Raw genomic sequence first — 12244 nt, forward strand, 5'->3', positions numbered from 1 at the left:
ACTGGTGTTTTTTTAATTTCCTACCCCCTTAATTGGCCCACAATAATTAACTATAAATTGGAATTGTAAGTTAGGCATACCTTCCTCCCTTAAGTAACTTTTGCCAGGATATTTTACCACTGCAACTGGAAAGGAAATGAACATAAGCTCTAAGTTCATTTAGAAGAGGACGTGCTCTAATGTTTTATTTATAACAAGGTACTCAGTACAGAACCAGGAGAATGGCCAGATGAAGATATACTAGACATCAGTTAACAGCATAGGAAAAGGTGACTGGAAAGGAAGACACATAAGCACAAATGTATACATGATTCTGGTGAATCAGTCGTGATTGAATGACTATTGAGCTCCTAGGCTCATATGTTTCAGTGCTTGGTCTCCAGTTTGTAGAACTTCTTGGGAAGGTATATTGATGAGGCCAGGCTTTGAAGTTCCTAAAGCCAATACCATTTCCAGTTAGCTCTCTTTGCCTTCTGCTTGTAGATCAGATGACAGCTTTCAGCTACTGTTTAAGCATCGTGCCTGCCTGCTGTTGCCATGCTCACCGCCATGATGGTCATGGACTATAACTCTCTGGAACCATGAGCCCCCGGTTAAATGCTTTCTTTTATAAACTGCTTTGGTTATGGTGGTTTTTTTTCACAGCAATAGAAAATAACTAACACAGATACCACTTGTCATGCGTTATTTAAAACACCTTTGAAATCAGAAGTTTCACATATACTATAGTTAGTTCTAAATAGCCAATTGGCCAGTTGAATCCACAGATATGTCATGATAATATCTCATTCAGCACATTTAATGTTACTAAAATAATTGTTTAAAACTTTCACTCTAATGGCAAAAACAAAATATTCTTGCTATGTGGCAAGAAAAGAGATAATAACACTTCCTAAGGCACCTTTATATTTCTGACTGAATTGGAGACATAGGAAACTTGGGTTTTATTACCAAAGGATACGCATTGTTAATTAAGAATAACAGGGAAGACAGACAGTGAGGATAAAGAGGCTATCAGTAGATAGAAAATAATCTGGTCTCTGTAATTTCCACATAACTAACTAACATTTCCACACTATGATGCATAGTTTACATGTTAAGTATTTATATTTTATACTTTAAGTAATATATAGGTGCACACCTATATATTATCATGGTTCGATAGTATATAGGATACTCGATGCAAGCCAATAAAATTATAGTGTGTGCTTCAAGTAAGGGACTTGACTAGCTGCAAAAGAAGAGTGCTTAGCTACTGAAAGCATTGATGCTGAAAAACCTCACCACCAGCCAAGAGCCTTTCCCCAAACTTGGTGTGCTTATCTGCACAATAGGATTAATAATTTCCTATCTCGGTGGTTTTCTATATTCATGTGCATCTCAAATTTGCATGAACAAGTTAAGTGATAGCATATAAGGGTGAAACAAGTATGGATTTTTTTTTTCCTGAAATAAAAGAAAATTGAGCCGAGTGCTGGATTTTCTTATGTATCACACATACAAAAATCATACTAGGTGCTGCAGAACAGATGAATATACATGTTTGTAGATGAGGGTGAACGTACTTATACTGATTGGTTCAAGGTTATGTGACAGTGGCAGCTGCTATCATCATCGTCGTCATTAGCAGCAGCATCGTTATTAAGGTGCTTCTTCTTGGTGGTGGAAAGCATTTGTAGTGTATTTAAGTCTACTTTTCATTGTATAGTTTTGATAGATTCACATAGTTATATGATGAATTTTCTACTACTCATCCCCTCGTTTCCCCTCTCGTGCCTCTCCCTCTCTCACTGAAGTCCCCCATTTGCTCACATGCCTTTCTTTTGGTATGTGGCCCACTGAATACAAAGTTCGTTACATAGAGATGAAGGGAGGTCATTTGCTGGTGTCAAGGTAACTTATCAGCAGCTGTGCCATCAAGGAGAATGACAGCCTCCTTTCCTACAGCCATTAATTTCCAGTAGTCTCTCAGGTAGGGATGGGGCCTCATTGTTTCCTTTCCCAGCTCAGATCACATGTGAATGGGCCTGACTTTGTGCAAGTCTTGTGCAGATGACTACAGCTTCAGTGAGTTCAGGATGGTAGGGATTACTTTTCAAATAAATAAATAAATAAATAAATAAATAAATAAATAAATAAGTCTCAATCACAAATATCACTTGAAAGAACTTTTAAAATATTTGGAATGTTGATATAAATAAAGTAGTGATAAGTCACTGAAGCTGACTGCACATTGAGTAATCCATCATTTAGTGTTATTTAAAAATATTCACTTAAAAGCGAAAAATGTTTTGTTTCTCATGGTGCACACATATGGGTGAGACTCCTTAAATTTTCTGGCCATATGAACACAAGGAAGTGTGTATTTGATGACTAACACCAACATGCTTAACAAACTAAAATAATGTAACAGGGGGATCTAACAGTTGAGACTATAATAAGCAGAAATCAAATCTTTACTACATTTTCCCCTTTTGTATGATAAGGGCCAGAGTCAGTAGAACCCATTCACTAGAAATTCCCACTTCTGTAGAGAGCATATTGGCTATCATTTTTTTTGAATCACTTCTACTGAACAGCTGAAAGCACGCAGACAGATTCTTAATGAGATATGTCTCAGAATTCACACTGAAACATTGTCAACAGTCCAAGGAGAAGTCTGTAGCACTGCCCAAGTGTTTGGATGGAATTTTTCTTCCATGTGAGTGCCAGTATTTTCAGAGAACTGACACTTTGAAAAAGACAGAGAGATAGATGATAGATAGATAGGTAGATAGATAGATAGGTAGATAGATAGATAGATAGATAGATAGATAGATAGATAGATAGATAGATGATAGATAGATAGATAGATAGATAGATAGATGATAGATAGATAGATNGATAGATAGATAGATAGATGATAGATAGATAGATAGATAGATAGATAGATGATAGATAGATAGATAGATAGATAGATAGATAGATAGATAGATAGTACATAGATATTTAATAAATATTAGATAGACATATAGATGATAGATAAACACACATACATAGAGAATACCATGTAGGGTTTGTGTCTGTGTCTTATTGAAAAACATTTTTTATGGGTTACTTTGTAATGAAATTAAGATCTGAAGCATTTAAAAGTTCAATTAACATTTTTTAAGAACGTTAAACCTTAGAAAGTAGCCAATTCATAGAGCAGCACTGGAATTTGTGACATTACTATAACCTGATAAAAAGCTGGCGTTGGAAAGCTAGAAAAGGCATTAGGTACTTTTCATACATATAGCTTTACCCCATCCTTTCTACTAGTGACTAGGAACAACCCGCAAGTGCCTACCAGATAAAGTAAGCTCCCAGAACATTTCCTAGCCACTTTTTAAAAGCATATAATTAGCATAAATACTATCTATAATTTCCATTTTTTATGGCTGTTGTTTCTTCAGATGGGGTATCTCTCTAAAGTCCAGGCTATTCTGTAAACTGCTCTATAACCCAGACTTGCCTTGAACTTATGATTCTCCTGACTTTGTCTTCTGAGTTCTGAGATTATAGTCATGTACTACCTACAATATTTGGCTTTATTTATCTTATATTAAGGGAAGACTTAAGTTCAGATATAGATATCTTAGAAAAAAGAAAATATTAATGCTTAGTCTATGAATAAAATCGCATAGTAGGTTATTGTCTTTCTTGCCAAAATATTGATGAAATTTAACTAATACATCTACCTCATCATGATTATATTTGAGACAAGTTCCTTAAATAGATTAACTAACCAGTTATATCAGTATATCTTTTATCCAGTTTCTTCTAGTGTTATCTAAACAGCAACAATAAATAAAAAATAACTAGTAGTTCAAATTGGGATGGATAAATTTAGATATCCTTGTCCAAAGTAACACATAGAAGAGGGAATTTTGATCATTTCTGTGAGTTATCTATAAAATGCCTATTTAATGGTGACCTAGGTTCAAGTGAAAGCAATTAGAATAAATATTAGCAACTGGCCACAGTTTTGGAGATCCTACTGTCTGGGGTCTTCCAGAATCAAACTGGTTGCCAATTATGCAGGAGGAGATCTGTCTGAGAGAGCATGGCACAAATCCAGCCTGTAAATTATTTGCTCTGCAACACCTTTATATGCTCCTGCCTGGAAATTTTGACCAAGAGAAGAGCAAAAGCAAGCAGTAAGATCATCCAGAACATAAGTCAGGTGAGCACTCATAAAATGTTTATCAGCCCACAAATAAAACTTTAAAATGCGCAGGACCATGCTGTCTCCAGGAGGGAGGAAGGAAATGTTATAAATAAAGGGTTCTTTGTTATTGTATTAAACTTCCAGGGTCCACACCATCCATCTTGAGCTTCTAAATATCAGATGTCCGAAAGGAAGTGCTCAGTAACATGTGATTTGAAGACAGATGCACATTAATTCTCTCTAGACTTTTCCCCTGGGTTTCACATTCTTTTGACCCACAGGGGTTTTACCCTTAAGCAGGGATGCTGAGGCTTTCAGCTCTTCAGTGAGAAGATCTTCCCAGGGCTCTGTAATAACCGAGACTCCAGTTCCCATGGCTTTATGATTTCATAAAGTTTGCAACAGCAACAATGACAATTTTGTATCCTTTTCCTTCTTAAAAAAATCTTTATTTTTATCTGTGAATGTGTGCAGTGCCCGCTGTGCACATGCCACATATGTGTGATAGTCTGTAGAAGCCAGAGATGTCTGAAGCTAGAGTTACTGTCTGTTATTAGCCACTCCATCCAGATGCTGGGAAATAAACTCATATTATATCTTTGAAAAGAGGAGCAAGTATTCTTAACCACTGAGATATCTCCCCAGATTGATATCTTTTATTTAGACTTTACTCAAAAACTCAAGAGTGTCTGTTTTTAGAAAACCCAGATTTGTGGATTCCCTGTTTATGGAAATGTTTCCTGCACTTGTGCCTTAGTGATCTCACATGTCTTTCGGTAGCCACTTTGCACATACAGGGCCTTCCTTGCCTACTCTCTCTAGTGGAGAACATTTATTCTATGATTTTTCTGAGCCAGTATCAAGATTTTACATCACAGCTTTTCAAAATCAGTCCATTCCCTTCCCATTATGAGTCTCATGTTAACTTACTCTACCACAGATCATTACCCACCTGAGTATTCTCTACAGTCTTTGGAAGCAATGTCCTATCAGGATTGCTCATGTCTACTCACAAGAGCACAGTCATTTCTGGATAAGTGCCAGTGTTTTGAAGTATTCTTCATGACTTTGAAAGGATCTCAGTTATACTTTAAGTATAACATTATTATCACCCAAACAGCACTGAAACTCCCATTATGAATGTGAAGAAAAAGAATCTCTTTCTCTGACCATAGTCTTTTGCTTCACCACCATGCCTTTCTCAAAGTTTATCATTTCCTTTGCATCCCTTTCAGGATATCAGTTTCTAGATCTCTTACATTTTCTAGTATGTGCTTTGAAGCAATCTAAATTTGGATTGCAATCTTGAGTTACTTACTACATATTACCAGGTGTATCACAAGCTATTCACAATCTGAATCTTAAAATATTTTAAACCTAAAATGAGGTAAAGATGTTTCATGTTCATGTTAGCAGTATACTTTGTAAGGATGTATGTAAATAACCTAGCATATTATTCTGCCCATAATAAGAACACAGCACTCATATTTATGTAAGTACATATAAGTAGGTAGGTAGATCATATAACATCTGATTAATTACTGCATTGATCATCCAGGTAGCCTTTATTTCTTACTACTTCCGTACTGATTTTTTTAAATTTTATTTATAACTGATGTACATTCTCACCTTTGCTATCTCTTGTCTCCTCTCATTTGTTCACAGTTCCTATACTGAGGCAGAAGCATTACACATCCAAGGAGAAACCTCTAGAGTGCCATATTTTCCATCCTGAGGAGTCCTTAAATTTACTGGATCTTTATTAGTCTGTTTGATTGTCTCAACACAGCACTTACTCAAGCCTTAGTCACTATTCTCCTAATAACATGCTTGCACCCTCAGTTCTTTCTGTAGACTTTCTCTTTATTAAGAGTGTCTATGGACTGGTGGTCTCTTAGTGTCTCTCAATTTAATCTGAAAATTACAATAAAACAGAAAACTTGTTATTGTAAGAAGTAGACTAAAATCATTCCCTAGAGACGATTAATTTCTTTGTTAAAACACTTTAAATCCTGAGTGTTTGAGTAGTTAGTAGATAATTTAACATACGGGTCCAAGCCCTCAGATGAAAAGGGAAATTCCAATATGTGATACAAAGGGCAATTTGAATCTGTAAGGAAATAGAGTCGACCCAGGCCGACAATGAAGAGAAGGAGTTGAATAGGAGTCTGTATTCTCTACAATGTGATCTCTCAACCTAGTCCATCCTTTCTGTCTTCAATCATATCTATCAATTCACAAAGTCTTAGTGTGAATTACTTTTGTTATTGGAGAGATGAAAGAGGGAGATTGTGTAAGTCAAGAAAGAGGTGAGAGCAAATGCAGTGTGGAGGAGCACTGTGTGAGGAAATTGGGGTGCAGGAAGAGAAAGAAAAAAGTAGTTACTGAGCTGTTAATTCAAGATATCCTATAAATATAATTGTTCTGGCACCTCACATATTCTCTGGTACATATGGTCTTTATCCACAGTTTGTAGAACAATAAACTGAGTAGCTAAAAGTCTAGGCTTATACAAGCTAGCCTGTACTGGATTCATATTTAAATCTGGGCAGTCAGATATCTCATCTCACCATGTAGAAAAACAAAGTAAGTTGAAATAAAATTAAGTATACTAAATTGCTTCTATAAATTGTTCCCAGTACATTTTATACCCAAGAAAATTTTGCTTCTCAACCTGGCTCAGGATTTTTCTGTATTTGGCTTTCTGCTAGCTCTATGTTATGCTAAAAACTTAAGAAGGACTAGTAACCTAAGTGCCTTGAACCAACACATGATTGGTTTCCCACTCCTGACAGCTTCATTGCTGCTCTAGGTATACATTCTGGCAGTCTAGTGACAATTTCTATTTAAATTCTAAAACATCCACTCATTTTCTTATTCCACTTGTCTTATTTTATGCTCTAATCTATAATGCTAACATTTGTCCCCTTGCAGGGTAGAAAACTTGACATTCCCCTCTCATGCTATATTATTCAATGAATATCAGGATCCCACAGACCTATTTCAAAACCATTACTTTTGTTAAACTCCCCATAGTATTCCTCAAATTCCTCCCCTCTCCACATTAGTTCAGATAGTAAAATGCTGTGAGGATTGTCTTACCAGAAGCCAAAATGTTGTCCTCTCATTATAAAGCTCACTTCATTCAATAGTTCCTTATGCATTCTCCTTGTCCCTAGTGTGACACTTGCTTATTGTGTTTTATTGGCTACTTGCTTATTTGTCAATATTTTTCAGGACAAGGTTAGATGCAGTCCTAGAAGAACTAAATACATAGCAGTTCCCTTAATGATTATTTAATGAATATATTACCAACTGAAGAAGGTTTTTGTTGTTGTGTGCCTAAAATCATCATAACTTAGGAGTGGTAATGGAGATATTTCCGTATTGGTAGATTTAACAGTTCTTACTAAGACAGTCCCTTGAAGACCACTACCATCATGAAGAATATGATGATTCAAACGTTCAAGAAGCCCAAATTATATACTGAAGAACTGAAGAGATGGCTCAGTGTTGAAGAGCATGGATTTCTCTGAAGAGCATGGAGTATCCAGTTAGGATTCCCAGAACACACATGACAACGCATGTGTAGATGTTTATGACAACGCATAAACATCTACAAGTCTTTTAATCCTTTGAGAAACAATGGCCACCATTGATTAATAAAGAATGACACTAATTAGGAGGTGTGGTTTGGTTGGTGTAGGTGTATGTAGCCTTGTTGGAGGAAATATGTTTCATTCTTTTCCTTCTGCTTGTTGATCCAGATGTAGAACTCTCAGCTCCTTTCCAGCATCATGTCTGCCTGCATGTTGCTGTGTTTCTCCTCCATGACAAGAATCAACTAAACCTCTGAACTGTAAGAGAGTCCCAATTAAATATTTTCCTTTATAAGAGTTGCTGTGGTTATAATGTTTCTTTATAGCAATACAAACCCTAATTACGATAGTTCTAGACCCTGGGGATCTAATATCCCTCCTCTCCTCCATGGGTACTGCACACATGTGGTAAAAAGACATACATATAGTCAAAACCCCCACACACATAAAAATAAATAAATAATATCATTCTTCCCTGATACATCTCTCTTTAATATTACTGAATACTGGCTGTGGAGGGGCAGTAGGTGATTAGCTTAGCATATTCCAAGGCTTGAACATGATCTCCAGGGCTGAGAAAGAGTACTCAGAATTGACTTGATAGTGGTGATAACCCAACAGAGGAATCTCAGAGGCAACATGAGAGGTGATGTACCATTCTGGTAAGGCACAGTCCCTGGAAGCCTTTAAGGCAGGATGTTGGCCCCTATCATTTCATAGCTATGCCTCAATTTTAAAATATTCAAAATAGATGATATAGAAGATAGCTCACAATAGTAAACATTAGGAAATTGTGTGGTAAAATAAGTGGCAAATGGATAAAAACTACAGCAAAATTTTCAGGAATTCAGGAGATTAAACAAACTAATGAGTACACGGCCCTTATATAGTACTTGAGACAAGTAAGTGCCAGTCAAACTGTACCATGTGTTATTATTCTGTCTTTGAGTAATTACACACTCTTATAAATATACACAATTACTAAGAGTAAAAGAATGAATTCTTCATTTCAACTTGGGAATATCCAATAGCGTATCTCTCTCATACAGAACCACAGCACCTGGCTCCAACTTCTGAAAATAGGCTCCATCAGGCCTTCAGTGAATATGAATTATGTACATTTCAATATTTCAATGTGGAGAACATGAAGCATATTTTCTTCCGAAGAATCAATTAAGTATGTTACTAAATAATGGCTATGATCATATTTTGAAAAATCAAAACAAATTGGTTGTGGATTGAATTGCCAATGTGTTTCCCTGTTTGATTTGCTGTACTCATTTCACCCAATCTACAATGTTTTGAAGCAAGTACTATGATCTTTGTATTTGGAAATTCTACCACAGTGATGTGGTGGTCTCTCAATTTAGCTTTTGCTTTAGTGTAATGAAAGGCTGGTACACAGCCATTCATTTACAGTGAAAGCTACAGAGTAAAATTAGCCTCTGTTTAGAACATTCTGGTATGTCAAAAGTCTGAATTGAGAAGGGAGCTTTTCTCATTGACACAGGTGAGAATGAGAAAGAACAGAGCCACAAGGTACTTATGATTAGGGAATGGTCAAGTACAGAAATTGCACAAAGGAAAGTTGATGAGCAAGCCTGCCCCCTACGACCGACTGCCATCTTCTCTGTTCCATTTCATGGAGTAATCAAAGGATATTCTGAACCTCTCAAAATGCCATCAATACTTATTGAGAAGGAAATAGAACAACACTTTCTCAAGACTGTGTAGAACCAATCAGCATAGCAGGCTGGACCAGACAAGGAGCTCTGGCAGACAAAGACAGATTTGAAATAACCTTCAAAAAATCTGAATAAGAAGTTAATGATAATGTCCCAGTTTCATTATATGAAAAGTGAAGAAATTGCTAATGATCTTGCTTAGGTGTTATACTATGAAGAATAGACTTCTTAATGAGATGTGTCCAGTAATTTAGGAGAGAGCTATGAATCTGGTAACATTCTAAAACATAAACATCTAAATGGCTTAGATAACACATTCATTAATGTCATAAATCTATGTATCTGTTCTGGATGTCTCTTTATATTCTTTGTTTCCTTTTTGAGCTCTGATATTCTTTAACAATAAAGAGAAGAAATTTATTTTGGTTGTTGATAGGTTTTGTGGCTGTTAACACTCACTAACTGTAAAATAGTTTTATAAATACCATTGAAATGTGCTTTAATTCCAGACCCTCACTGAAACTCAGTGTGTCTATTGCATGTGTTGACTCTCTTGTAGGACTGTGTTTAGCACTATCCCAAATTCTACACTGAAAGGTTGTTATCAGTGACAAGCACCAGGTGCTCTTGAAGTGAACTTCTCTCTCTTACAAGCAGCTCATGTGACACATTTGGTATCATGGGACCTGACAGTGGTTTGGCTTTTGAATAGCTAAACTCTTAATGAAGTTACCAGGTCAGCTAGGTGATTGGGAGTTCAGCCATTGGAAAATTAACATTCTTTAAGGAAAGTAAAATGTGCTATATGACAACATGTTCTGTAACCTTAGAACAGTAATCAGCCATCACTTACAGAGGTGGCCATGACAAGATGAGTGATTCTATGACTTTATAATTGTATTGCCTCTTGCAGGATGGAAAGAAGAGATGGTATTTTTTTTCAAAATATGACTTTGTAGGCTAGAGTGAAAATGTTTTTGTAAAAACATACCATTCTTAAAAATTAAAGGAACATATTAGTTTGTACCAACTTATAATGAGTTCTTTTAATATGTAGGCTAACTCTTACAATTTACGCATTGCTTGTTGGTGATGGTAACTTGATTTTCTTTTTTTGTTTTACTAATGAAAGATGATAATTAAAAGCACTAACTCCAGACAAGTGAGATTTGCTTTCTTTTGCTGAAAGGACCCAGATATAGCTGTCTCTTGTGAGACTATGCCGGGGCCTAGCAAACACAGAAGTGGATGCTCACAGTCAGCTAGTGGATGGATCACAGGGCTCCCCATGGAGGAGCTAGAGAAAGTACCCAAGGAGCTAAAGGGATCTGCAACCCTATATGTGGAAGAACATTATGAACTATCCAGTACCCTGGAGTTCTTGACTCTAGCTGCATATATATCAAAAGATGACCTAGTCAGCCATCACTGGAAAGAGAGGCCCATTGGATACACAAACTTTATATGCCCCAGTACAGGGGAACGCCAGCGTCAAAAAATGGGAATGGGTGGGAAAAGAAGTGGGGGGCAGGGTATGGGGGACTTTTGGGATAGCATTGGAAATGTAATTGAGGAAAATACGTAATAAAAAAATATTAAAAATAAAAAAAAAGAAAAGAAAAGAGATTTGCTTTCAAATCCCACTATTCACCATAGCAGCTGCCAGTCTCTCCATATTTTCTATTATGGCCAATAAGGGAATAGTATTGCTCTCTATTGTGTTGTGAAGGTAAAGGGTAATGTATGTATAAGTTCTGAGTAGAGTTTAGAACAGAAATAAGTGATCAATAAACAGTAGTAATATTTAGATTTGCATTTGGAGATTTTGATACATCTTCTAAACTTGTAAAGATCATTTTATTGTCAAGTATGTCATTACTGATTTCAAATGCAGACACTGTTTGCTCTGCTTTTATTCTTCAATTTTGGCTTTATCAATTCCATTTGATCTCCCTAAACCATTAACTCTTGATTACAGGGAGTCTCTTGGAAGCATAAACAGAGGAGGCAAACAGCAGCAGGGGCTCTGGCTTCTCATTGCACTCCCAGCAGGAGCCTTTTAAGCCAGTTGATACTAAATCTCATTAGACTGGAAGTAAAATCAAGACATCCATGGCTTTCACCAGCAAAAACAAACAGAACCAATCAAAGATGGAATACTAGATTAAGATCCAAGAGATTGGAGTAAGGGCCCTGCACCCACCTCCTGAAAGCAAGGACAGTGGGCTGCAGATGTCTGCTTTGCCAGTGTTAGTTTGGACCTCCATAAAATGAAAAAGTTGTACTAGAATATCTCTTAGTGCCTTATGCATGTACCTCATAATATGATCATGTAAACTTCTGGGATGAGAATTATTCTCTGTAACAGTGCCGAGGACTAACAGCACAGTTTACATTTCTGTTCAGAGGATTTCTAGGGAAATTAACTTTCTAGAGGAAATCATACTTGAAGACAAAGAGAGGGTCAGGAACCAGGAAGGGAGAGAAGAGAGATTGTGTGGAGATTATTGTAAAAAGAGCCTGATAATGTTAAATAATGAGAATATGGCTATGTAAGAATATGGAATTTGATAAACAGAAGCTAATGCATTTTAATTTATTCTTAAAGTACTTTTGGTATTAACAATCAGCATATTTACTTCCTCAAGTTTGTGGATGAAATGTTTTAGGTTTAAATATATAGTTAATATAAAATCAGACAGATCAAGAGTTCTTGATATTTCCAGAATTCCCAAAAACTTGGAAAGAAAAGAAATGGAATTTTATATTAC

The 12244-nt window shown here is 36.2% G+C and overlaps 1 protein-coding gene across 6 annotated transcripts in view; it reads right to left on the minus strand.

Moving 5' to 3' along the window:
- Positions 1-12244, minus strand: part of Erbb4 (erb-b2 receptor tyrosine kinase 4) — a 1013423-nt gene that overhangs the window by 13355 nt on the left and 987824 nt on the right. The gene's annotated exons all lie outside the window — the stretch shown is intronic.

Source organism: Mus caroli, chromosome 1, assembly GCF_900094665.2.
Source record: "Mus caroli chromosome 1, CAROLI_EIJ_v1.1, whole genome shotgun sequence".
NCBI lineage: Eukaryota > Metazoa > Chordata > Mammalia > Rodentia > Muridae > Mus > Mus caroli.